The sequence below is a fragment of the Lynx rufus genome, unplaced genomic scaffold (genome assembly GCF_022079265.1).
Source record: "Lynx rufus isolate CCGP_SWC_20201006 ecotype Redwood Valley unplaced genomic scaffold, mLynRuf1.p SCAF_3, whole genome shotgun sequence".
Lineage (NCBI taxonomy): Eukaryota > Metazoa > Chordata > Mammalia > Carnivora > Felidae > Lynx > Lynx rufus.
The window spans coordinates 114,727,223-114,753,308 of NW_025814845.1; positions in this window are offsets into that span (position 1 = coordinate 114,727,223).

Here is a 26,086-nt window from a genome sequence, read left to right on the forward strand (position 1 = left end):
CTCTGTGCTGACAGCTCAGAGCCTGGAGCCTGCTTCAGATTCTGTGTCTCCCTCTCTCTCTCTCTCTCTCTCTCTCTCTCTCTCTCTCTCTGCCTCTCCCCTACTCACACAATCTCTCTCTCTCAAAAATAGACATTAAAAAATTAAAAAAAAATAAAACCCAGAAATAAACCTACAATTACATGGTCAATTAATTTTCAGCAAAGGAAGAATGAATATACAGTGCAAAAAAGAGTCTCTTCAACAAATGGTGTTGGGAAAACTGGACAGCCACATGCAAAAGAAAGAAACTGGACCACTTTCTTTCACCATCCACAAAAATAAACTCAAGATAGATTACAGGTCTAAATGTAAGACCTGAAACCATGAAAATCCTTGAAGAGCACAGGCAGTAATCTCTTTGACATCGGCTGTAACATTTTTCTAGATATGTCTCCTGAGGCAAGAGAAATAAAAACAAAAATAAACTATTTGGACTATATCAAAATAAAAAAAGTTTCTGTCCAGTGAAGGAAACTGTCAACAAAATGGGAGGAGATATTTATACATGACATGTCTGATAAATGGTTAATATCTAAAATATATAAAGAACTTATACAACTCAATACCCCCCAAATAAATAATCCAATTAAAAATGGGCAGAAGCCATGAATACACATTTCTCCAAAGAACACATACAGATGGCCAATGAAAAGATGCTCACCACTCATCATCAGGGAAATACAAATCAAAACTATAATCACATATCACCTTATGCTGGCCAGAATGGTTCAAATCAAACACACAACAAAGTGTTGTGTCCAACAAGTGTTGGAGAGGACATGGAGAAAGAGGAACACTTGCTCACTGTAATGGGAATGCAAACTGGTGCAGCCATTGTGGAAAACAGTAGGGGGTTTCCTCAGTAAGTTAAAACTGGCTACCCTACAATCCAGTAATGTCACCACTGAGTCTTCACCCCAAAAAATACAAAAACACAAATCCAAGGGGTACATACATCATTACTTACATACATTTATTGCATCATTATTTACAACAGCCAAATAATGGAAGCAGCCCAAGTATCCATCAACAGATGAGTGGATAAAGAAGAAATGGTGTGTGTATGTACACACACACACACACACACACACACACACACAGGAATATTATTCAGCCATAAAAGAGTATAAAATCTTTCCATTTGCCACAACATGGATGGAGCTAGCATGTATAACACTAAGCGAAATAAACCAGTCAGAGAAAGACAGATACCATAGAATTTCACTCATTTAAGAAACAAAACCAATGAGAAAAGGACAAAATGAATGGGGGAGAGACAAACCAGGAAGTAGACTCTTAACTATAGAGAACAAACTGACGGTTACCAGAGGGCATGTGGAAGGGGGGGGATGGAATGTGTGAAATAGGGGATAGGGATTTAAGAGTACATTTATCATGTTGAGTAGTGAGTAATGTATAAAATTGCTGACTCACTATATTGTACACCTGAAACAAATATAACACTGTATGTTAACCATACTGAAATAAAAATAAAAAAGCTTAATAAAAATAATAAAATACTTAAAAAATATTAGCCACAGAAAAGAATGAGATCTTGCCATTTGCAACGTGGATGGACCTAGAGGGTATTATGCTAAGTGAAATAAGTCAGACACAGAAATACAAATACCACATAATTTCAGTTATACATAGACTCTAAGGAATTACATACGAACAAACAAATTTGTTCATTACAAATGAACAAACAAAAGCAGAAACAAATGGGTAAATATAGAGAATAAACTGACGGTTGCCAGAAGGGAGGTGGTTTGGGAAATGGACAAAATGGATGAAGGGGAGCAGGAGATGCAGGCTGCCAGTTAGGAGATGAATAAGTCATGGCAATAAGAGATACAGCATAGGGAATATAATCAATGGCATTGTAATAACACTGTATGTTAACACATGGCAACCACACTTGAAGTGAACATAGCATACATAAAGACTTATCAAATCACTACATTCGACAATGAAACTACAGTAGCATTGTATGTCAACTATACTTCAGTTCAGAAAATAAATAAATTAATTAATTAAATTAAATAAATAAATAAATAAATAAATAAATAAATAAATAAATGAAATTTGGTTTCTGGGCTTGGTTGAGAACTTTCAATTTTCAGTTCTTGATCCTTCAAGATAAAAAGAAAACGCTAAACAGCAATTTTTTTTTAAAAAACCCTGTTATCTTTTAGTCTTTTCTTTTGGCTGTACTATGCAATTCCTGATTTTCCCATCTCAACATCTTTTTTTTTTATTTTTCTTTCATGTTTCTCAATACTTTAATAGTATTTAATTCTAGAAAAAATTAATAAGGTTTCATTTGATTTGAGAGAGGATTAGATTGGATTTTCTTTTTACCTCTTGGTTTATCCTCATCTTCAAGTTCTACATTGTAATAAATTAATTCTAACTTTAAAGAGAAGCATGAATTCAGTCTCAATGGGGAAAGATTGGTTTGTATTTTCACCACTGCCTCTATTCAAAGTTATAAATTACCAATATTATTTATCTACATTCAATTCTGTGAATATTGATCCTGAAAGGATATATAAATGCACTATCATTGTCTTTAGTACCCCCCACCCCAAGCAAATAGAGACTGAATCCTCTAAATTTCCCATCTTATTACAAATATTTACTATAGAAAAATTCAAAGATATGAATAAACATGCAATAATAACTCATGGAACTAGTAATTTGGCCATAATTGCTTCCCTAGACCTATCCTTACAGTATTATTTAGACTCCAATTCTACCATTGATTGACTAATTACCCAAATCTCTATTCAACCAAAAAAGATATGTGTCTTGATATATTAGAACATAAATTAGAACATACATCAGATATATCTAATCAGTTTATAGATTGACTTACTTAGATCAGAGTCCATCAACTCTGGTAAATGATGACATGAAGAGGGAGGGGTCATTGCATGGTATAAATTGTTGCTCATTTGACATGGCTGAAAAGACAAGAAGGATGAAGAGAAAGCAGGAATTAGGAACAGTACATTCAGTACTATGCTCACAAGCATTTTTAATATTTTCCATACACATAATATTACTCCATGTATGGTTAAGAACACCTATTCTCTCCTCAAAGAGACATTCAGCCAATTCATAATGTTAACAATAATTTCCACGGTATATGCTGTTTCCAGTATCAAAAATCCAATAATGATGTTAATGTCATTCAGCAACATTTGAAATTTTCAGACATTACCAATATAGCCTATATAGAGTGTTTGAGGAAAGAAAACACAACATTCAATTATCACAACTTCTATTTAATTTTAAGAAAAAAATTACTATAAATGACATTAGTGGGTCTTAATCTCTGCAGCCAGTTAAGAGGCTATTCCTTTATCCATTTCCATGTTCTACAGGCATTAGACCAATACTTCTGTCAAGAGTTTTTGCCAGGTATCTTTATTACAGATGAACCTAAGTCCATGTGGATCGTGCCCTGAGAGGTTCAGTGAACATTTACAAATGGCAAAATAATGTAACACTTAGGGAATCCTCTGGATTCTACTCACATCCTATTTGGACCCCATTAATGTAGTAGAAATATTATTTATTTTTGAAAATTAGTCATTTATTTATCCAACAATGTACTATGTCTACATTTTAACAAAACACACACAAAATTGTATTCTCATGTGTAATAAGGAGCCCAAATGTTTTATTTCAAATTTATTGGAACCATTATAATTTCTCCTTGTAGAAGTATCATTTCATCTGGTGGTGAAAACCACCAGAAACCAATATGGAGTTCAAGGAAATTTTTGAGACAGTTTATTATGTGTAAAGTTTTGGAAAATTCTTAGCCATTATTTCCTTAAATATTAAATCTTCCCCAATCCTCTCTCCTCTCCCTTACAGAAGTTGGTTGTGTAAATATTAGACCATTTCCCTCTTTCCTCTGTGAAATTTATTTTCCCTTCTGTATTTTCGGCCATTTATCTAATACCATGCCTCATTTTGAGTATTTTCTTTTCATCCATTTTGCAGTCCACTTACTCTCTCCTATTATGTCTACTTAGCCTCATTTTATTTCCTGATTTTATTATTATTTTTGCTTTAGTTATTGTGTTTTTTCGTTGTAAGATTTACAATTGGTTATTTTTAGTTTCCGAAATTTTCGGAATTACCCAGCCATATTTTTCAGAATTACTTACGTCTATACAGTAAGAAAATTATAGCTTACGTTTCGCTGGGCAGCAAGTCGCTACATGAGGTCCCCAATAAGCAAGCATTTACTTATTCTCATAAATATATTATAAAGACAATTATCTACATTACAGCCCCTGTAGATTTGGTTCAATTTTTTTTTCTTAGTTTTCATTTTATTATCTTCCCATGTGTCTTGTGTAGATTCAAATGCCTGGAGGCTGTCCCTTGACCCGAGGTGCAATTTCCATTTTACAATGAAACTCTGGGACTTGTGCAGCTTATGTGATTTTGATTGAAAGAGAGCACGTTCAAGAGTTGAAATACTGGGTAAAACTCCTGGAACTCCTGGCTTTGTATCAGAGAAATTATTTATCTCTATTAGGGCCTAATTGCAGATGTACGCATACCACAGAACAGTAGGGTTGGGGGAGGAGAGGTGTACTCCAAAACTTAAAGTAGAGGTGAGTATCCATGCCAAAGACACCAAGTAGTTCTGAAATTTTTGTGACCAAACTCTAGAAATTCACGGTCGCAAACACCTGTAATTTTATGGATTCCGAAGGAAATACATGGCTTCAGAGAAGACTTTCTTTCATTGTTCTCAAGATTGTTTCAAGGTTCCTTGTTGTGGGCACTCATTCAAATTTATTTGTTGAGTTAGTAGAGAGAGTTTAGTAAAATGCCTGGGTCTGGAGGAGTGTACAGTTTTCAAATTATAAAAGTCCAATCCAGGACCAAGCCTCTGTCTTTGCAATTAGTGGTTATGGGTGTAGGTTTTTTTGTTTTTTTTCAATAGGAAGATGGGGAATGTCCTCCTGGGCTCTGAGCAATCACTGGGATGCAGAGCCTTAGATATTGACCCCATTCATGACCCATATATAGTCAGCTAGCTTGAATGTCTTGAAATGTAATGAAGGCATTTTTATCAGCATTTCTAAGATTACAATATATCATCAATGGAATACAATAGTTAAATTTCACTCAACGTGCAGAATTTTAGAGTTGGTCCAACAAGCAAATAACATAGTTTGGGATATCAAGTCATAAAAGCGTATTGAATGCCTTTCCAGATAAAAATAAACGGACGCAATTGTATTTCAGGAAAGGTATTTTTATTTTTTTATTAAAAAATTGTTTTTAACATTTATTTATTTTTGAGACAGAGAGAGACAGAGCATGAACGGGAGAGGGTCAGAGAGAGAGGGAGACACAGAATCCGAAACAGGCTCCAGGCTCTGAGCTGTCAGCACAGAGCCTGACGCGGGGCTCGAACTCATGGACCTCGAGATCATGACCTGAGCCGAAGTTGGCCGCTTAACCGACTGAGCCACCCAGGCGCCCCAGGAAAGGTATTTTTAAATAAAAGAGCATTAGGGGGCACCTGAGTGGCTCTGTCAGTTAAGCATTCGACTCTTGATTTCAGCTCAGGTCATGATCTTGTGGTTCATGAGTCGAGCCCCATGTCCAGCTCAGCACTGACAGTGCAGAGCCTGCTTGGATTCTCTCTCTCTGTCCCTCCCTGACTCGCTCTATCTCAAAATAAATAAATAAACATTTCAAAAAATAAATAAAAAAGAGCACTAGGAATATTATGAACAGCATGCCAACTGCCAGTAGCATCAGCAATTTGCTGTGATATCAGGCACAGCAGGAACAATTGTGACTACTTCCTCTGTGGCTTATAGTATCAGTAACTTTTACCAGCCACACAAGCTATTAAAGCAGAAGATAGCATTTCATACTATCTCTATCTGTGTTTTGAATCTTATATGAAAGTACTAAATTCATGTTCTCTTTTTAACATAAGAACAGTGTTCCCATTGTACAATTCTGGCCAGCTTTAGGTATTCAAGATTTTCTTGGCCATGCATGTAACTGATTGTTACAGAATCCAATAACAGGGCTACAAATGCATTTAATCAACAAGAACATACACACACCCTGGATAGCCCTATCAGGTTGTGTGGGCCAACATAAAAAAATAGCAAGTGAATCAAAAAACAAAAGCCAAAACAATAGCTGTGTTAGTTCTGGTATCCAATAAGTTTAGGAATTTGAACTTCTTCTTTTGGGGAGTTCAGATTGTGTGAACTAGGTCTTAGAATTGGTCTAGTTTATTCTGTGAATATAATTCTCTTAAGTCTGACATTATATTCAATCAATTGGTTTGGGTTTTTGCTCCCTAGAAATAGCCAAAAACAACAACAACAGAATTCCAAGTTTGCTTTGGTTTTGTTTTCATGAGCTGGTAAGATCTATTTCAAGTAGGTCTGTTTGTCCCTTTGATCTTAGGAGAAGTCTGCAACAACAGCCAAGATGACTCATCCTTATAACTGTATGATCTAATTTTTAGATACAACACATTATCATTCATGCAGAGTTCCCCCAGACTCTGCAAAATCTAGCCTCCTTTTCACTGGCCCAATTATCCATGATTTCTTTTTGTGACATATCTACTTCACTTTAGAAAGGCTTGCTTGTTTGGGGCCTATAGTGGCTTAGTACCACTTCTTCCAGTTCTGGAATTATAGATGAACAGCCACCATAGGCTCTGGGGCTTCTAGAGTCCATGGTTACCCATGGAGTTCAGGTCTTCTAAACACTGGCCACCTGGCTTGGTCCTGGGCTATAGAATAATATTGTGACCGCCCCCTGCCCCCACCCATGGCATATAAAGTGCCTCTCTCAGCAGTTCTGACACTTTTTTATAGTCTCCCTATAGCCAATGTCTCTAAGAAGGAATATTTCTTATTTCCAAGCTAAGCCAGTTAAACATTGCCATTTCTAAGAACATATAATACAGGGGACAAAGTGGTATCTGTCCTTTCAGTGTTGCCAATTCTCATGCAAATGGTGTATACATCCGGCTAGTAGAAATATAAAATAGGGTTTGTTAAGAAAAAATAATTGGTGGAGTAGGAGAGCACACTAGAACCTCTAGGCTTCCTCCAATCCCCAGAGGCATACTTAAACCAGATGAAGTTGGACTGTATGCATCATCACAAATGTTCTAATAGAACTTGATCTTTGAAATGAGAAGCAGGAAACATCTTTGTGTCTATGTAGCAATGGAAGGTCCCCAGTGGAAGAATGATCTTAATAGTTGATAATCCACTATTCTTCTATTCAGTCAACTCTGTTAAAGTCTCAGAGGTGGGAAGGAATGTACTTAAGGACTATCCATATTTGTTTTGTCTCTTAAAGTTACCTCTGCCTAGATTTTAAAATGTAATTCTCTTAGTCTGAGACTATTGCTTGTTGACTACATCTGACTATATCTCTTGCTGAGACTATTGCTAAGTTCCCAAAGTAAAATTTGAGGCCCAAATGCAGGGTGTATACTGAAATTGTAAGAACACCAGCCATGTGTTAGTCAACTATACATTTCTGGCAAAAAGTGGCTAGAAAGTTAAGATGACACTCAAAGAGGATTTATTTGAAAAGAGTTTCTCTAGAGTCTCACCATTTCCAAAGAAGAATAGAGTTTGCTACCCCTTGAACTCAAGTCTAGCGAAAGGGCTTCAAAGGTATTCAGTAAAATCTTGGTCAACGTCCTCTACTATTTGTGAGGTGATAAGTGAACTAGTGTCTGAGTCATTCTTTACAAATTTTAAGGGATAGGGGCGCCTGGGTGGCGCAGTCGGTTAAGCGTCCGACTTCAGCCAGGTGACGATCTCGCGGTCCGTGAGTTCGAGCCCCGCGTCAGGCTCCGGGCTGATGGCTCAGAGCCTGGAGCCTGTTTCCGATTCTGTGTCTCCCTCTCTCTCTGCCCCTCCCCCGTTCATGCTCTGTCTCTCTCTGTCCCAAAAATAAATAAAAACGTTGAAAAAAAATTAAAAAAAAAAAAGAAATTTGAAGGGATAGAAGGGCTGGCAGAGAATCTTTGTCATAGAACATGAGCCACATTTTTAGGAGAATTTCATTTCCAAAACTTTCTAGGAGTGAGAACTAGTGTTTCCTTGGACCAAATGTGGACTTTAATTAGATGAGAATTGGTCTGGGATCATGGTGGATACCCCCACAAAAACCATATGGAGAACATTAAAAACAAAACAAAACAAAAACACCAAACAAAACAGACTTAACAAAAATAAGATAAAATCAACACTGGATGTATGGCCATTGAAAAACACATAAGAAACTAGATAAAATATGATACATTTACCCTGTGGAAAACATCATAGTGGACTAATCCATTGAAATTGGAGGACGGCAGATGGGGACATTTTCAAAAGAAAAATGACAGCAACTGATGAGAGTCTACAATGTTCAGAAAAGGATAATGCCATCATAGTGCCAAGTAAATATTACTGCTCCCGTCCCTTTTCTGTTCTCCTTCCTTCCCTTTCAAGGATCAGAAGTCAAGGCTATATAAGCAGAGAGCTTGGAACTGACAGAGTGAGAAGAGCCTGACCTTGCCAGCTTGTCTTATTACAACTTGACTTAGCTCAAGAAGCAGGGACTCCAAGACTTGAATTTGTATTGCTATTGCACTGGACCAGGCATGTTAACTTCCCAACACTCTGATTTCTTTAAGTCTAAGTGACCAAGTAATTATGCTATGCGTAATTCTTGTGAATACAAGAAAAACAAGGTACTCTTTTTATCTTGTTTGAGGAAGAACTAGAACTACAAATAAAGTATCAGCAGAAAAAGCTAATAAAAATTCCTCATATTCATACTTCATGAGTGATACTTGTTTAATTTACTGATTATAATAAAATTTTTAAAAATAAGTTTTTAAGGTGTTTTTAAAAATTAAATATAAAATTTAATTAATTAATTAATTAATTAAAATTAAAATGTTTAGACTTTAGCTATGGCGAATGCTAGAGTGAGTACTTTAACATTTGGTATTGTAACAGGACTGAGGTTTGCACAGAGAGTTGTGACACAAAGTCTTTTCTTTCCAGGAAGCAACTTTATTTGTGCCGACACCGGCTAAGTGGGCTCATATCCAAAAAACTGAGCCCTGAGTGCAGCAGGGTGTAGCATTTTATCCAATTTCTACTTCGTCTCCCATACATGGTAACATAGAGACATACAGTCTGGGCGGTCTATGTTACAGAGTTGTGAGGGATGTCACATACATGCACATAACCAGATTGCCTTCCCTTGTCTTGAGGTTTTTACCATATTCCTTAGGGAGGGGCTCTACCACAGTATGACATCTTTTACAAACCATTTGTTTCATTAACAATTTGGATTCCACTGGTTTGTGGAAACTCTTACAGATCTCCAACCTAACATTTCCTTACAAGCTATTTTTAATCCTAGGTTAGGAAACAGAAGTTTAAATCTCAAGGGTGAGATTGAGGTTTTTTTTTTTTTAATATTTATATTTCTGAAATAAATTGCTATGTAATGTAACTACCAGGCTTTAAATCATCCCCATGAAACTGACTATATTCAGAATCAAGCAATGTTGCAATAGAAAATATGGAAAAGGAAAGGGGAAAAAAGAAAAATTAATGAGCCATACTTTAGTAAGACATCTGTACTCTTTTCTCTGTTTGGGCTTTCCATTGTCAGTTTGATTAATGGGATGTCTTTAAATGTATCTCCTTTTGGATATCTTATATCGCAACAAGTCTATTTCATGTTCTTGCCACCAACATTTCCAGTAGATTTCTTCTAACATGTCAGAATGACAGATAAGTTTCCATAGTCAGCCTCATAGAGAGCTCATTATTGTTTCAAACCAGTGCAATTGCCCTGAAGGTCCCCTAGGCAAAGGACCTTTGGAGTGCTATGTGATTTCCAAACCTATGCTGAATAAAGGTGTCATTTCTAGGCTTAAATTAAGGGTATAAGTCACCTCTCAAGGTCAAGTACTGGTTTTTGTAAACATTCATGATAATCTCCTAAATTGATGGGAAATAAAAATGTAAAATATCTTTTTTTTTTTTTTTTTTCCAAGACTTGCCTTTATTCGCTATGTAAATATACAAGATAGAAGGAGTTAAGAGTATGATTGGTATTTTGATCATGCTTAGCTAGGCCATGCTACATGACATATGGTGAGTTGGTTACTTTTTATTTTCAAGTCACAACCATTGTGACATCTGGGCTACTATGATCTATCTGGGGTCTTTTTTTTTTTTTTTTTTTTTATATGAAGTTTATTGACAAATTGGTTTCCATACAACACCCAGTGCTCATCCCAAAAGGTGCCCTCCTCAATACCCATCACCCACCCGCCCCTCCCTCCCACCCCCCATCAACCCTCAGTTTGTTCTCAGTTTTTAACAGTCTCTTATGCTTTGGCTCTCTCCCACTCTAACGTCCTTTTTTTTTTTTTTTTTCCTTCCCCTCCCCCATGGGTTCCTGTTAAGTTTCTCAGGATCCACATAAGAGTGAAACCATATGGTATCTGTCTTTCTCTGTATGGCTTATTTCACTTAGCATCACACTCTCCAGTTCCATCCACGTTGCTACAAAAGGCCATATTTCATTTTTTCTCATTGCCACGTAGTATTCCATTGTGTATATAAACCACAATTTCTTTATCCATTCATCAGTTGATGGACATTTAGGCTCTTTCCATAATTTGGCTATTGTTGAGAGTGCTGCTATGAACATTGGGGTACAAGTGCCCCTATGCATCAGTACTCCTGTATCCCTTGGGTAGATTCCTAGCAATGGAATAGAATAGAAACCCCAGAACTAGACCCACAAACATATGGCCAACTCATCTTTGACAAAGCAGGAAAGAACATCCAATGGAAAAAAGACAGCCTCTTTAACAAATGGTGCTGGGAGAACTGGACAGCAACATGCAGAAGGTTGAAACTAGACCACTTTCTCACACCATTTACAAAAATAAACTCAAAATGGATAAAGGACCTAAATGTGAGACAGGAAACCATCAGAACCTTAGAGGAGAAAGCAGGAAAAGACCTCTCTGACCTCAGCCGTAGCAATCTCTTACTCGACACATCCCCAAAGGCAAGGGAATTAAAAGCAAAAGTGAATTACTGGGACCTTATGAAGATAAAAAGCTTCTGCACAGCAAAGGAAACAACCAACAAAACTAAAAGGCAACCAACGGAATGGGAAAAGATATTTGCAAATGACATATCGGACAAAGGGCTAGTATCTAAAATCTATAAAGAGCTCACCAAACTCCACACCCGAAAAACAAATAACCCAGTGAAGAAATGGGCAGAAAACATGAATAGACACTTCTCTAAAGAAGACATCCAGATGGCCAACAGGCACATGAAAAGATGTTCAGCGTCGCTCCTTATCAGGGAAATACAAATCAAAACCACACTCAGGTATCACCTCACGCCAGTCAGAGTGGCCAAAATGAACAAATCAGGAGACTATAGATGCTGGAGAGGATGTGGAGAAACGGGAACCCTCTTGCACTGTTGGTGGGAATGCAAATTGGTGCAGCCGCTCTGGAAAGCAGTGTGGAGGTTCCTCAGAAAATTAAAAATAGACCTACCCTATGACCCAGCAAAAATGTAAAATATCTTAAATATATCCTATGAACTTTCCATTTTTTCTTATGCAAGCTGTGACTTCTTTCATATTATTTGGCTAAAAGTTGTAAACTAAAATATATGTTAAAATTTATTTAATTCATACATTAATCAGTGCTCATCAGATAAGTGTACTCTTAATCGTTTTCACCTATTTTACCCATTTCCTCTACCCATCAGCCTTCTGCTATCCACAAGTATGAAAATTTTTATAAAACATGCAAATATTTATGTAATTTACTCCTCAAAGACTCTTATCTAAATTATATAGTTTAACTGTAGTTATATCTAGAGATATAAAATCATTTTTCTGTCAAATATTTGTAAAAATGTCTGTGTTTATTAAGAATTCAATTTGTTAGTAAATTGAACCTAATAGAAAAAAAAAAAACTTGTGTAAAAATACCTATAAATCAATTACATAGTATTTTAAATAGCCTTAGAAGTTTAATGGTCCTGAAAATATAGAAGAATTTAGAATTTTATCAGGTTATAAGGTGTTTAGACTTAGACATTTATGTTCTTTAAGAGAAGACACAATGTATAATCCCGTCAAGTGAGTAACTTCGATGAAAGTTGAAGACTGAGGAGAAAGTGCCATTAGGTAGCAGAAATAAGGCAAGATTTTTTAGCTCAGGATACTATAACTCTAAAAAGGGGCTTAACATGATAGTTGCAGAGATGAGAACAATTTAGGGATACTTGCAGCTTCTCCTATTAGGCAGAAATTTCTGGTGGCACATGATTTATCTGGAATGCTTTGTATTCTTTTAGTGTGTATCTACCTTCCAGCTCTGGGAGGGTAACTACCTACAGTAAAATTTAAATAAAACACTGGAATTCATAGTTGTGCATTAAGAAAGACATCGTTCCTCATTTTTTTTCTTTTTTTGGTATTTTATGTCAAATATTAGACTGTTAGGGTGTCGGCCTATTAGAGTGTTAAAGTGGAATTTTCAAAAGAGTAAAACCATGACTCTCATAAAACTATAAAATGACTACTATCAAAGATTATATTTAACTTATTAATTGCCAAGAGAACCCATAAGATGTTAAAACTAGTTCAAATGAAAATTTGACTTGCAGAGATTTAGATTATCTATGTGGCAAAATTCATTTGTATTGTCATTTGCAGGTATGATTTGTATTTCTGTGATCAACAAACTTACATTGTTATCAGTTGCTACAATTTAACTTCTATCTCTACCAAGTTGTACGCCAATCAAAAGTGCACCCCTCCACAAAATCCTATAATGCTGTGATTCTAGTTAACATTGCCAGAACTTCATACCCAGTAATTTTTTATGTCCCTTCCAAATATTCAATTTTTTTTCCTGACAAGAATTAGAATTCTTCACTTCAAGTTACATATGTAATAAAGTAATATTTAGATGTGTGATTATTAAAAAATATTTACATTCAATTTTGAAATATTAAAGAGACTTTAAGCTTCATTCCATTTAAGTTTAATGTATTATACTTATAATCATTTAAGTATGCAGATTTAAAAAAAACTGAACTATTTAAACTGAATATTAAATTTATACATGTAATTTAAAACATTGGAAAGTGGTTAAATTTTTAAATGAGACCCAAACATAATCCATTGTTCAAATAAAAATTATCACTAAAATCTGCCAGGTTTATAAAATATAACAACTTTTCATGCTCAACTGAAAAGTATAAAACAGAATCAGATTTTGAACTGTAGCTTTTTTTAAAAATCTGTAAATAAATTTTTAAAATAAATGATAAACCTAGCAGGGGTCTTTTCTTCATACAAATTCTGCCCAAAGCTTAATACATATACAAACCAATCATGTTACACTTCCAACACAGGCTTTTCATTTTGCCAGCGCATTTTTTCTATGTTAACTAAAATGCTATACACTGAGGAATCCTAACATCAACAACATACAAATATTTTAACATCTTATACTAAATTATATTCCTGATCATTAGAAGGCTTCTTTTCTCTGGTGGATTAATTTTTCACATTTGTTATATTTCTCTTTTTCTATACATCTCGAATATAGTATAAACATTTTGAAATTCTTTCTATTATATTTCTTATCTCCTTCCTACCATCCTAAATTCCTTAACAGATAATATTTAAAACAAATAGAGGATACAATCTTCTGGTTACGTGCACCTGATAAGTTCATGAGGAAATTTTGTCTCAATTTTGAGCAATTCACTAATTCACTAGGCAGGTACATTTAATTTAAAAAGTTCAATAATAATTTATGTATTACTAGATTTGAATTCTGAGTTACTGGAATAATTGATCTTTTCTCTCATTAACTTGACCCTTTTGAGTATTTCTTCAGCATAATTTATTGCCAAAACCATTAACAAGTTCCAGGAAGTTATTTTGTGGATATCAGCAAACTGATTCTAAAGGTTATATGAAGAGGCAAAAAACCTAGATTTTCAATGCAATATTGAAGGAGAAGATCAAAGTTGAAGGACTAACACTATCTGACATAATGACTTACTAGAAAGCTGCAATTAATCTTAGAAATCAATGGAACAGAATAGCACACCTAGAAACAGGCACCCAAAAATACAATCAACTACCTTTTGCAAAAGAGCAAAGGCAATACAATAAAGCAAAGATAATCCCTTCAACAAATAGTACTGGAACACCTGGGCATCCTCATACTATACACACACACACACACACACACACACACACACACACACAGAAGTTACATGCTTCATAAAAATTAACTCAAGGGGTGCCTGGTTGGCTCAGGTGGTTGAGCACCTGACTCTTGATTTTGGCTCAGATCATGACCCCAGAGCCATGGAATCAAATCCCACAACAGGCTCTGTGCTGAGCATGGATTTTCTCTCTCTCCCTGCCCCTCTCCCCTGCTCACATACTCTATCTCTAAAAGAAAAAAAATTTAAAAATTAACTCAAAATGGATCATAGAACTAAGTATAAGATGCAAAACCATAAAACTCCTAGATGATAACATAGAAAGAAACCTAGATGACCTCGGACATGGTGATGAGTTTTTATATACAATACCAAGGGCGTGACCCATGAAAGAAAAAATTGATAAATTGGACTTCATTAATATTTAAGAACTTCTGTTCTTCAAAAGACAATGTCAAGAGATGAATAGACAAACCAAAATCTGCAAGAAACTTGTTGTAAAAGACATCTCATAAAAGGCTGATATCCATGTTATACAAAAATTCCTAAAACTCAATAAGAAAACAAATGACCTGATTAAAAATGGGTCGAAGACCTTAATAGACACCCTACAAAAGAAAACATACAGATGGCAAATAAGAAATTGAAAGATGCCCTGCAAATCATCTGGGAAATGCACATTAAAACAATGAGATACCACCACATACCTATCACAGTGGCCAAATCTAGAACACAACATCAAAGTATTTGAACTCTCATTCACTAATTGTGGGAATGCAAAACCGGTACAGCTACTTTGGAAGACAGTTTGGCGGTTTCTTACAAAACTAATCACACTCTTACCATATGACCCGGAAATTATACTCTGTGGTATTCATCCAAAGGAGTAGAAAATGTATGCCCACACCAAACCTACACATGGATGCAAATGGTAGCTTTATTCATAATTGTCAAATCTTGGAGTGAGAAAGATGTCCTTTGGGAGGTAAATGAGTAAGAAAATTATTATACAGCCAGACAATGGAATATCACTCAGTGCTAAAAAGAAATGAGTGATCAAGGCATGAAAATACAGAAGAAACTTACATTAGTAAGTAAAAGAAGTCAATCTGAAAAGGCTAACACAATGTATGATTCCAACTATATGACATTCTGGAAAAAGTAGAACTATGGAGACAGTAAAACAAACAAGAAACAAACAAACAAACAAAACAATCATTGCCATAGGAAGATCACAGAGAATTTGCAGGACAATAAAAATACTCTGATACTTTAATGATGGATACATTTGTCTAAACTCAAATATACAACATCAAGAGTGAACTCTAATGTAAACTATGGGCTTTGGGTGACTGTGATGTGTCAGTGAAGGTTCATGGAGTATATCAAACGTACCATCTGTGGTAGATATTGATAATGAGAGAGTCTATGCATGGGGTAGAGGGGGGGCACAGGGGACATAAAGATTTCTGTATCTTCCTTTCAATTTTACTATAAACCTAAAACTGCTGAAAAAAATCACCACTAAAACCAATTCAAAGATTCACTTTTGGTAGAGGTATTTTGAGGAAAATTATTTAATATTCAGTAATTCAGTAATTACTCAAATTACAGAATAACTGTTAAACTTCATACAAAAAAATGAATGCATTTTTAAAGATATTTAATGTTTCATAGTCAACTGAGAATGAATTAGGTGAGTAGTTTTCTAAAAAAGTTTTATTACCATTAAAATTCATCATATATTTGCTTAAGCTATTCACCAGGAGAGTTAATTTCTTCCCAGAAGATCATGAACTCCATCATGCAAAAAGGCTTTGTCCTATGCAAGGTTTATAAAATCATCTGTTTTTTTTCCCCATTGGGTTGTGAAAAGTCATTCTTACTTTTCATGACATGGATGTATGTTACTGGAACTCAAATCTCCAGCATATCTTTTCACTATATTCATGCAAAATTCATCAGAAAAATTATTTTGTATGTTCTTCAAGGAGTATTACTATTCCCACAAATGACAATAATTATTTTTTATTTTTCAACAAAATCTAGCAATCTATGAAAAATAACCAAAAGAATGTATTTTGTCCTAACAATTAAAAACTGGTTAAATATGAGTTGGACTGCTTGTTTAAATATTTAAACTGGTTGCTATTATGCCTCTCTGTGACTCTTCCCATACTCAAGTGTAAGTGTGGGGGCACCTGGGTGGCTCAGTCAGTTGAGCATCTGACTTCAATTCAGGTTGTGATCTCATGGTTTGTGGGTCTGAGCCCTGCATTGGGCTCATTGCTGTTAGTGCAAAGCCCACTTTAGATCCTCTGTCCCCCTCTTTCTGCCCCTCCCCTGCTCATGCTCTCTCAAAAATAAAAATAAGCTTAAAAAATAAAATAATAAAATAAAATGTAAGTGTACATATGAGAAACATTATCCAGCAACAAGAGGAGGCCCTGTGGTACACATTATCAAACATGAGAAGTAAGTCTCAGAATTTTAGAATACCTTGCTTTCTTTTCCATGAAAAAAAAAATACTCCATTATTGATGGTATTTTCCATTATGATATCTCATCTGGATTTCAGAGCGAAAAAGTTGCTTTGATGAAATAATAATGCAGAGAAAGCAAAGAAGAGTAGATTAAAATATTTATTTTTGTTTTAAAGTTCAGCATGTTACTTCAGTAAAAATACACTCAAAATGGAATGTGACTGTGACTATGTAATGTGTGTTTCTAACCACTACAAGAAGAGACACAAAGTGTTGGAAATTACATCCATGTCGAGTACTGTATCATTTAAAAAATTTTTAATGGACAAGTTTACAACGAAAAGACATTCTACATATTAAATATTTAAAGAGAAATTTTTTTGTGTGTGTTCTGCAAAATTTTATATGAATATATATAAAATATTTTTAATATAGGACACACATGTAATTTCACTTTAAATTGTTTTTAATGTTTATTCATTTTTGAGAGAGAAAGAGAGTGAGAGAGAGAGCACAAGTAGGGAGGGAGATGGGCAGAGGAGGGAGACAGAATCCCAAGCAGGCTCAGGGCTCTGAGCTGTCAGCACAGAGCCTGACCTAGGGCTCAAACTCATCGACTGCGAGATCACGACCTGAGCTGAAGTGGGACGCTTAACCGACTGAGCCACCCAGGCGCCCCATATATATTCACTTTAGATGGTTATTACTAAATGCTTATTTAATTCATGATAGTTTTATCTCATGTTTATTGAACTCTCAGGCAGTAATTATTGATGTACCACGTATCCTGAACAATAGCAGAGAAATTCACTATAATTCAAGATACACAGTGTAACAAATCAGAAGCCGTTGGTTTGGGGTAATAAGAAATTAACCATTAAGATAATCAATAGTGAATCACAGTGACTATTCTGATAACAGAAGAATACTTGTTTGTCACCACATTTTAATAATTTTAAATAGCTAAATAATGTTTGTAGTTAAAATATTGCAATTTGATCATTTTGTTGTTTGTCCAAGTACAAAAATAGGACACATTATGTTTATCAGTCTTAAGTATACTGAAAAAATCATCAGAACAATTTCTTCAGCCTCAAATAACAAATCTAATATAAAGAGATCACCAACTGTATTGTGGGCAATATTATATTGTTGCCAATATAATTAAAAATGGATAATTTTGAAGTTTCATTCCTAAGATATAAATGGCACTCAAGATGCTCCTAACACATAAGAGTATCTTGTGCAAACTGAAAATAGGTACAAATGCAAAAAGGATCCCCTCCTCAAGGTTGAATTAGTCCATGGTCATGGCACATATCCTGTCAAGTTAGACTGAAGTTAATTTGCCTCTTCACAAGTCCTTTCCTTGTTGAACATTTCTGTGAAAAATCTGTGCCAAGTATTGTTGCACGATGGCACTATCTTGTTGTATGTAAGGTAAACATATAATACTGTCTTTCTCTATGAAGAAAGTATAAGCTCTGTAAAGTCAAGGACAATAAAGAGTAGAAACTAATTAATTGTTAAATGATAAATATACTGTACCCTTTTCAACTGAGCATCCTTTTTAAACTTAAAAATGTAATTGCTTCTATTTGTAGCTTTTCACACTTCATTTGAGATTTTATATTCATTATTGTGTATAATCCTACAATAAGTGTATGATGTAGGTAAATTGGGTGTGCTTATTACACTTTTAAAAGGTTACACAGCTGGTAAGCACAAGAACCAAGGTTATACTAAGAATTTTGAATCTCAGTCTACTGTACTTCCCTTTAGAGAAACTTGCCATGGAAGAGCTGCTACCATGAAAACAATGTGACATGTTAAAACATTATTAAATAGTGCTTTGCATAAAGAATTTATTGAGAGTAAATTCAGAGGAAGCTCTAAGTTCAAGAGACAAGGTGCTCCTAGATTCAGTCTATATTAATAGTTAAGATTATTTTCCCCTTCCTGAAGAATCACGAAAGCAGTTATAAAATATGTCTAATGATTCTGATAAAAAGTAATTGACCTCTCAGTTTTTAATTGAGAAATATTAATCTTTGAGAGGCATATTCCTGAGGCAATATTTTTGCAGTTGCGTTGCCTGAGAATTTCCCACAATTTAATGGGGAAGAAAATGATGACTTAAAACACAGAGGGTGAATTCCCATTCATAGTTTAGCACGAAACCTATTGCGTCCCCCAGAATGGAACGAACACACAAACAAAAATGTCTTTTTCTCTAGAATGCAAGCCTGTTGAAGCCTGGGATCTCCTCCTATTTATCATTCATTGCTCTTCTTTTACTAAGACACTGACAACCATATGGGAAGACACTCAATAAAATTGTGCTTAATTCAATTAAGTCTTAAAGCACAAATGTTTATTTTTAGCCAGTTTCAACCAAATTATAAGATTTAACTCTAAATCACTGACTAAAATGGCCTCTATTTATGCTTCTCAGTTTCAAAAACGTGATAAGCATAAATAGAATAATAACTAACAGATAGGAAAAATAAAAACACCTCTTCAAATAAAAAGGGGGCAGTTTGGACCTTAAATTTCTGTTGTTTGTACTCAACCTGATATACTTAAATTTACATTTGATTTAATATTTATTTAACATCACTGAGATATTCTTGATCTGGCCATGGGCTGGGGGTTCAGAGTTGGCTGACTCAGAGTATGTCTTAAGTACCTGTACCTGCCTCTTGTCATTGCCATCAGTTAAGGCAAGAACACTGGCAGCAGCTGTGAATTTATGAAATTAAAGAGTTCAAATAGTTGGGTCCAATTTTAAGTAAGAAAGCATTCAAAAATAAACATGTGTATGTGTCATTTACATGCATGCTTATTTAAGAATCTATTGATATTTATGTAAACATATATAAACTATAATCCATACTATTACCAGACTTTTGACAAATTTGGGTATTCTATGTAAATAATATATATGTAAGAAAATTCTTATGTATGTAAGAAAATTCTAGTGAAATTTAAAAGAATGAAAACTTATTTCATTCTGGAAAAATGGCACTGCCCCCACATAATCCCATTCATTCCTCAATCCATTGGTGTTGGCAATGTTACTTACATGAAGGGAACTCTCTTTCTCATTCCTACTTATTCAAAGTCTACTCTTTCATCAAGTTCCAACAGGTAGGTCTTCTCTTCCACAGGATCTTTTGGGAAAACTAGAGCCCACATTCAACCATTATTTCACGTACAGGTATTACCCTGATTAATGTTTAACTTTCAAAATTTTATACAAATTTTAGCTTTTATCTGATTCATCAACTCCAGTTTTTGATTGCCAGCAACTCTAGATAACGTCAGCAGAAATAGAATTTACAGAATCAGTAGAGCCTGTAGAACCAAGCTTGGGCTATAGGCAGGATTCAAGGATGCTAGGAAACAGGAAAACAGTTCAGGTTGGTTCTGGAAACAGTCTGAATAAGATATACTCTTTACCTTTACTGCTTCAATCTCTCAACCTCAATGCCAAAATAATGTCTTAACCTCCCTATGTTTCTGCGTTAAATTCTTAGATTCAAAGTCTCAGCAGATTATGTCTTCTTCTCTCCCCAGCAATTAAAAGAAGATCCAGCTTACTCATCCCTAGTATGGTGGCAGGAGAGCACTGACTCCTAATACAACTCACGCTAGAAAGGCTCCCCCTAATGGAGAAAACATTTACATTTGAGTAAGCTAAAATGTGTAGAGGTGTCTACCATGTGTTGTTAATTTATAACGTAAGCTTATTGAAGTTATGGATTTATTTGTATCTCATTTTTCCATTCCTCGCTCTGCTTAAAACAATGTTGGTTATATTATATACATTCTAACATCTGCCAACAGGCTAGTGAGTAAGGGTAAGATAGTCTCTTTCAAAGCCAAAATTCCATGTTTTCTAAAGCTTGATTCAATTAACTAGCTTTATGTACCTAGAAATTCCATAATCAGAGAATTCAGCATATGCTACAGAGTATCTTTAGTCACTGAAATCTATCAACAAATATTTGTAGGGTGTGCATAGCTTTGTAATATGCGCTTTAGGGAATCCTAAAGAAGTATTGAAGACAGTCTGTGAACCAGACAATCATAATCCTGATACAGAGATGCATGGCAAACTACTTGAAAAAGAGTCTAAGGTAGAAATAAGCAAGCACATTTGATGTATAAAGTCTCTTGCACAGGCATTAAGAAAATATCAAGTAACCAAAAGATTAATGTGGACTGTGTTTACTTCAAGATCATGAGTATAAAATGATTTATAAATCCTGAATTCAAGGATGGATAACACTCTCAACATAAAAATATGATGAATAAAAATATTGTGAAGCAGTCTGACTTATACAACACTAGTAAAAAGTCCCCACAATGCATTGTTAAAACAGGCTTTGTAATATCAATTGTGTTTCAACTGAATGTATCGTCTTTTAAAAATTTTTCAGGGAGTAGTCTTTATTTCATTTTCTTGAAAAATCCAATGAGTTTAGCATTTTGAAAGTGACAGATTTAGTTCATTAATTTAGATGTCTGTGAGCATTTCCCAGTGAATGATTTTACTTCATAATGCATGATAGTTGCATTCTTTCTGATAAATACACTTGCAGGAAAGAGACAGGAAGAAAAAAAAAAAAACTTTAACACATGAGAAATTCTTTTGTTGTTTCATCATTTCATTTTGAAAAAGAAAAAAAAGCTTTGTAGTGATTCAAATAAAGATTTAATGGTATTTTAATGATTTTCCTACTTCTGTCCCACTCCCCACTCCTTCCAATCTGACGCCTAGGTTCTTCTATTGGAAACCAGTTATGTCCCCCCACTTCAGCCTTTTGGGAATAGAATGGAGAAGAGTGGAGAGCTGACCTGAGGGGCAAATAAGATTAAGCTAGCATCTAAAGTCTCAGATTAAGTCCCAGATTCTTAGCCTGTTATCCAAAAAAAAAAAAAAAACAAAATTGCTGCTGCCTTTTTGCTAAGCTAAAAACCCACATTACTAAGATCCATGGCATGGCAGGGTGCCTGGGTGGCTCAGTCAGTTTCTTGATTTTGGCTTAAGTCATGATTGAGACCGAGCCCTGAGCTGGGCTCTGCACTGTTAGTGCAGGCTCTACACAGTGCAGAGCCTGCTTGGGATTCTCTCTCTCTGCCCCTACCCCACTCTCATGTGCTCTCTCTCTCAAAGTAAACATTAAAAACGAACAAAGATCCATGGCAATCTCTGATAGCAGATTTTACTGACTGGTAAGAAAATAGCAAGTAAGATTAGTAGGCATTAAGAGGTTAATGATAAATGAAAGCATGACTTTTAATGTACTAACAAGTCTCCTGTTGTTTAATCAATGTATAAAAAGTAGAGTTTATTCACCTGTGCATTCCTAGGAATCTCACAAAATTTTAAAGAAATCTAAAATTAAAATAGACAAAAGTTTCAAATGCAAGTCAACCATGTTCCCTTATTTTTAATTAATAACACTATATATCCATTATTTATAATTCAAGAAACATTTAATATAAGTCTGCTATGTATACAGTATCGAGAGTCCTTGGCCTTTAGGTTCAGTACAGTCTGATTCTAATAGAAGGCAAATTTCTATGAGCAGATTAGTCATTTAAAAAATACTGATTTGATGAAACTTTCAAAGTGTAAGTTCTTTCAAGTCATTTACCCTTCATAGGAAAATATTCCATTTCCTCTTCCTCTGTTTATTGCTGTTTTGATCTGTGCTGAAAAATCAGCATTTCAAGGATCAGCTGTGTTTGGCTTTACTTTTTAAAAAACATATTGAGTTATTTGGTCTGCATAACATCAAAAGGTCGGAATATCCATCAAATTGCAAATTTCCTAAGGTCAGAAATCATGTTCTCTATTCCGTTGGCAATTTTACGCTTCCTTATTAGGGGCTACACACAGAGCATACAGTTGCAGATCTCAAATTTAAGTTCAGTACTTAGTGTATCTCTGTGCCCGAGTGATTGAATTGAGTTATGCCTTATTTTTATGCATATATTAAATGTCAAGCACACAACTGCCAAATATTTTATCATGATTATATCTACCTTCTTGAAATGGTATTCAATTTTGCCACAACATGCAATGTTCTATTAGAGAAGCGTTACTGTTAAATTCGTTGAACTCACGTTTTTTTATACATTTTAATGACAAGAAATGTTTCCGATTCAATGCCTTTAAGACAATATGACTAAACCATCTGCAACCCTCACAGTTCATGTACTATCGCATTTGAAACCAAGCTCACCCTGAGTATTCTACTCCCACAACTGAGGTCTGAAAGGGAAGGCTGCAGTGAAATTCTTGGAATTCATCTCAAAACAAGTGAACCAGACCAAAACCATAAAATTTCTCAGCTTACTATATTTTAAATGCTACAGAAAATGTGAAACTTTAAGAACAAGCCTCAAAGACAAGTTAACAGAAATGTGGAATATTTACTTGTCCATAGAAAAAATAGCACTGATTTTAGGAACTACTAGCTGTGTTTCAGTAATATACGGGTTGAATCTCACGACACAGACTCACAAAGTGGCAAGTTACCTACTGCCTTAAGTCTAAAATTGGTATCAGTCAGAGAAAAATAGGCGGTTGTCTTAATTACTTTTGAGGCAGAGAGTTCTTCTTTCTCCAACCCCTTTTGGCTTTGCACATCAATTCTGAAACAGCTGAAGTCAACAGACCTGGAATAAACCAGGTGGGGAGAGGGGAGTGTAAAGAAAGGGTGAAGGGGATGGGAGGAGGTTGCCAGCATTACCCTACTTCCTGGGATAAATGATTCCAGAAGGTAAAGTATGATATGGCCAAGAAAATACAACCCTAATGACACTGAGTGTAGAGAATAGAAGGTTTTGTTTGTTTTTAGTGTCTTTTTTAGATTCATAGAAGTAGGACATTTTTGGAAGAGAATATTTTCTGGGAATCAAGTATTAGACTAACGGCTGAACAAGTCAACCTAAACTCCAGCTGTGGGTCCGAAGGGATCCGGGACCATCACCAACTCAACAAAGATCTGAGGCAAGTACATTCCAACCACTTATCTCTTAACCAAAACCAAGTCTTGTGGGAGCTCATCTCATTTTAAGAATGAGCAAAGCATGGAAAAAATGCTCATGGTTGCTGAACAACAAAAAATAAGGGAGCGGGGGAGAGGACTGTGAAATCATCCTGAAGATTTATGGAAAGTAAACACTTCGGAAAATATTCTCCTGCTGTATCCAGAAAAAATGACAGGAAAACATTCGCCATTCTATAAGATATGGCATGTATGAAATTAGAATGAAAACCCATGAGACAATATTAAGTTGAAATGAGAATAAAAGTTAATATAGAAGGAACTGCAAAGAATCTAAAAATTCTAATTTTCCGCAAAGATTCTCGGAATTATGGGGAACATACCCTGGATATACATGGCTCCATAGGCAGAGATGACACAAAGAAAAGCTATCCACAGGAAGATTATAATGAAAGGCAATTTTAATTGTGTACAACAGATTTGTATACAAAATATTGTGTCCATTTCAGATTACTTTCTTTGGAAATGTCCCGTGTCACAAATTCCCTGAGCTTACCACTGCATCATCCTCTATTTTCCTCCATGTGGGTCATGTAAGGACTTCAGCTTTTACTGAGTAAAACAGGAAGTCACTGAAGGGGTAAAATGCAGTGAGGCAAGGAAAGAGTAATTGGGGGAACACAAGAAGTTAAACAGGACTTACTAGTGACAGGGTAGGGGTGTCAAGAATGAAAAAGGAAGTAAATATAGCTCCCAGCTTTCACACCTGGGCGACAAGCAGCAGTGAGTCTGAAAAAAACTCAGATATAGGGATACGAGAAAGTTTCAGGTGAAGTGATTAGATATGAAGATACATGTAACACAGATTAATATAGATAGATGAGTAAGGCATCTATTCCCTGATGAGGCTAAGATTTAAAGAGCCAAGGTACAAATTCCAATGAAATATAGAACATCAATGTCTGAAATCTTATTCAGATTCCATTTTCCCAGTGCCATCCGCACTCTGTTCTTAGCATGAAATGGAAGTGTTGCAGAATAGCGAGTTCATCAGCACCAAAGTGCTGCTTATTTGAATTCAGATTTGCTAGGCTGGTTGTGTGAAAATCAATGAGGAACAGAGCCGTGCCACCCAACGAACTGATGGAAGCAAGCACGTTTAAAGATATGTCAGTGACTTACTGGGGCATGACCTAGAGCAATGCCTTGTGCTTTGCAAAAGACAGTAGCTGCAGTTGAGAGAATACAGTTGGGAGGCAATCAACCACAGAGTTAATTCATTTTAGCAAAATCTTTGTGTTTTGCTAAGAGACAAAAAAGAAAATGACTTTATGCTCAAAAATAGGCCATGCAACTGAAAGCCCAAGACTATAATCACAGAAAATAATCTCTCAGTATAGCATTTTGGAAATGACTCTGGGTTAATGACAGTCGCAGCACCATTAGCCCATCTGCATGCAGAAGCAGAAGTGTTTCACAGAGTAAATTTAAACGATGAAAGACCTTAAATTCCGATGTTATACCCTCCTCGCTAGTTTCCCATACTGCTAACAAATACGTCATTCCAAGAGGCAAATAAGTAGCATTTTCAATGTGAAGAACTTTAAGTTGAATAAATAAAAAGACATGGATACAGTTTTTCCTGCTTCCAGTAAAATGTAAACTGAGGTGGTTTTCCATGTGAAGTGTAATCGGTATGATTTTAACCACTTTGGCACTTGACATTTATGACGCTCACGTTTTCTATTGGTATATCTTGAATGACACTAAGCTATCATACTTGCCTCAGTTAAAAAGTTTTCTGTTGTGTGAGAAGTCTCAAAATCAATGTAATTTTTAAAAATCTGGCCAAGGATAGTATTCTTTGGATACTATGTGTGTCATAAATGCATTTAAAATATTTTCCAGCAATGCAGGAAGAAGGAAGTTCAGAAATTATATACGAAGAAGGGTTTACAGATTGGTTTATTGTTAATCTGTGTACAAACTAAACTGCCACATGTAAACAATAGTTCCACAAAATGTTCAGGGTGGCTTTAATAATTCAAAGCCTGCATAACTGCAAAAATGAAACTATAATTTTGTATCATGACCACAACTTTAAAAAAAACCCTGAAACTGGAAGTTTATACTTTACCAAAGAGTATCAACAGAATTTATTATGTGTACAACATGTTTGTACTTGACCAATATTGAATTG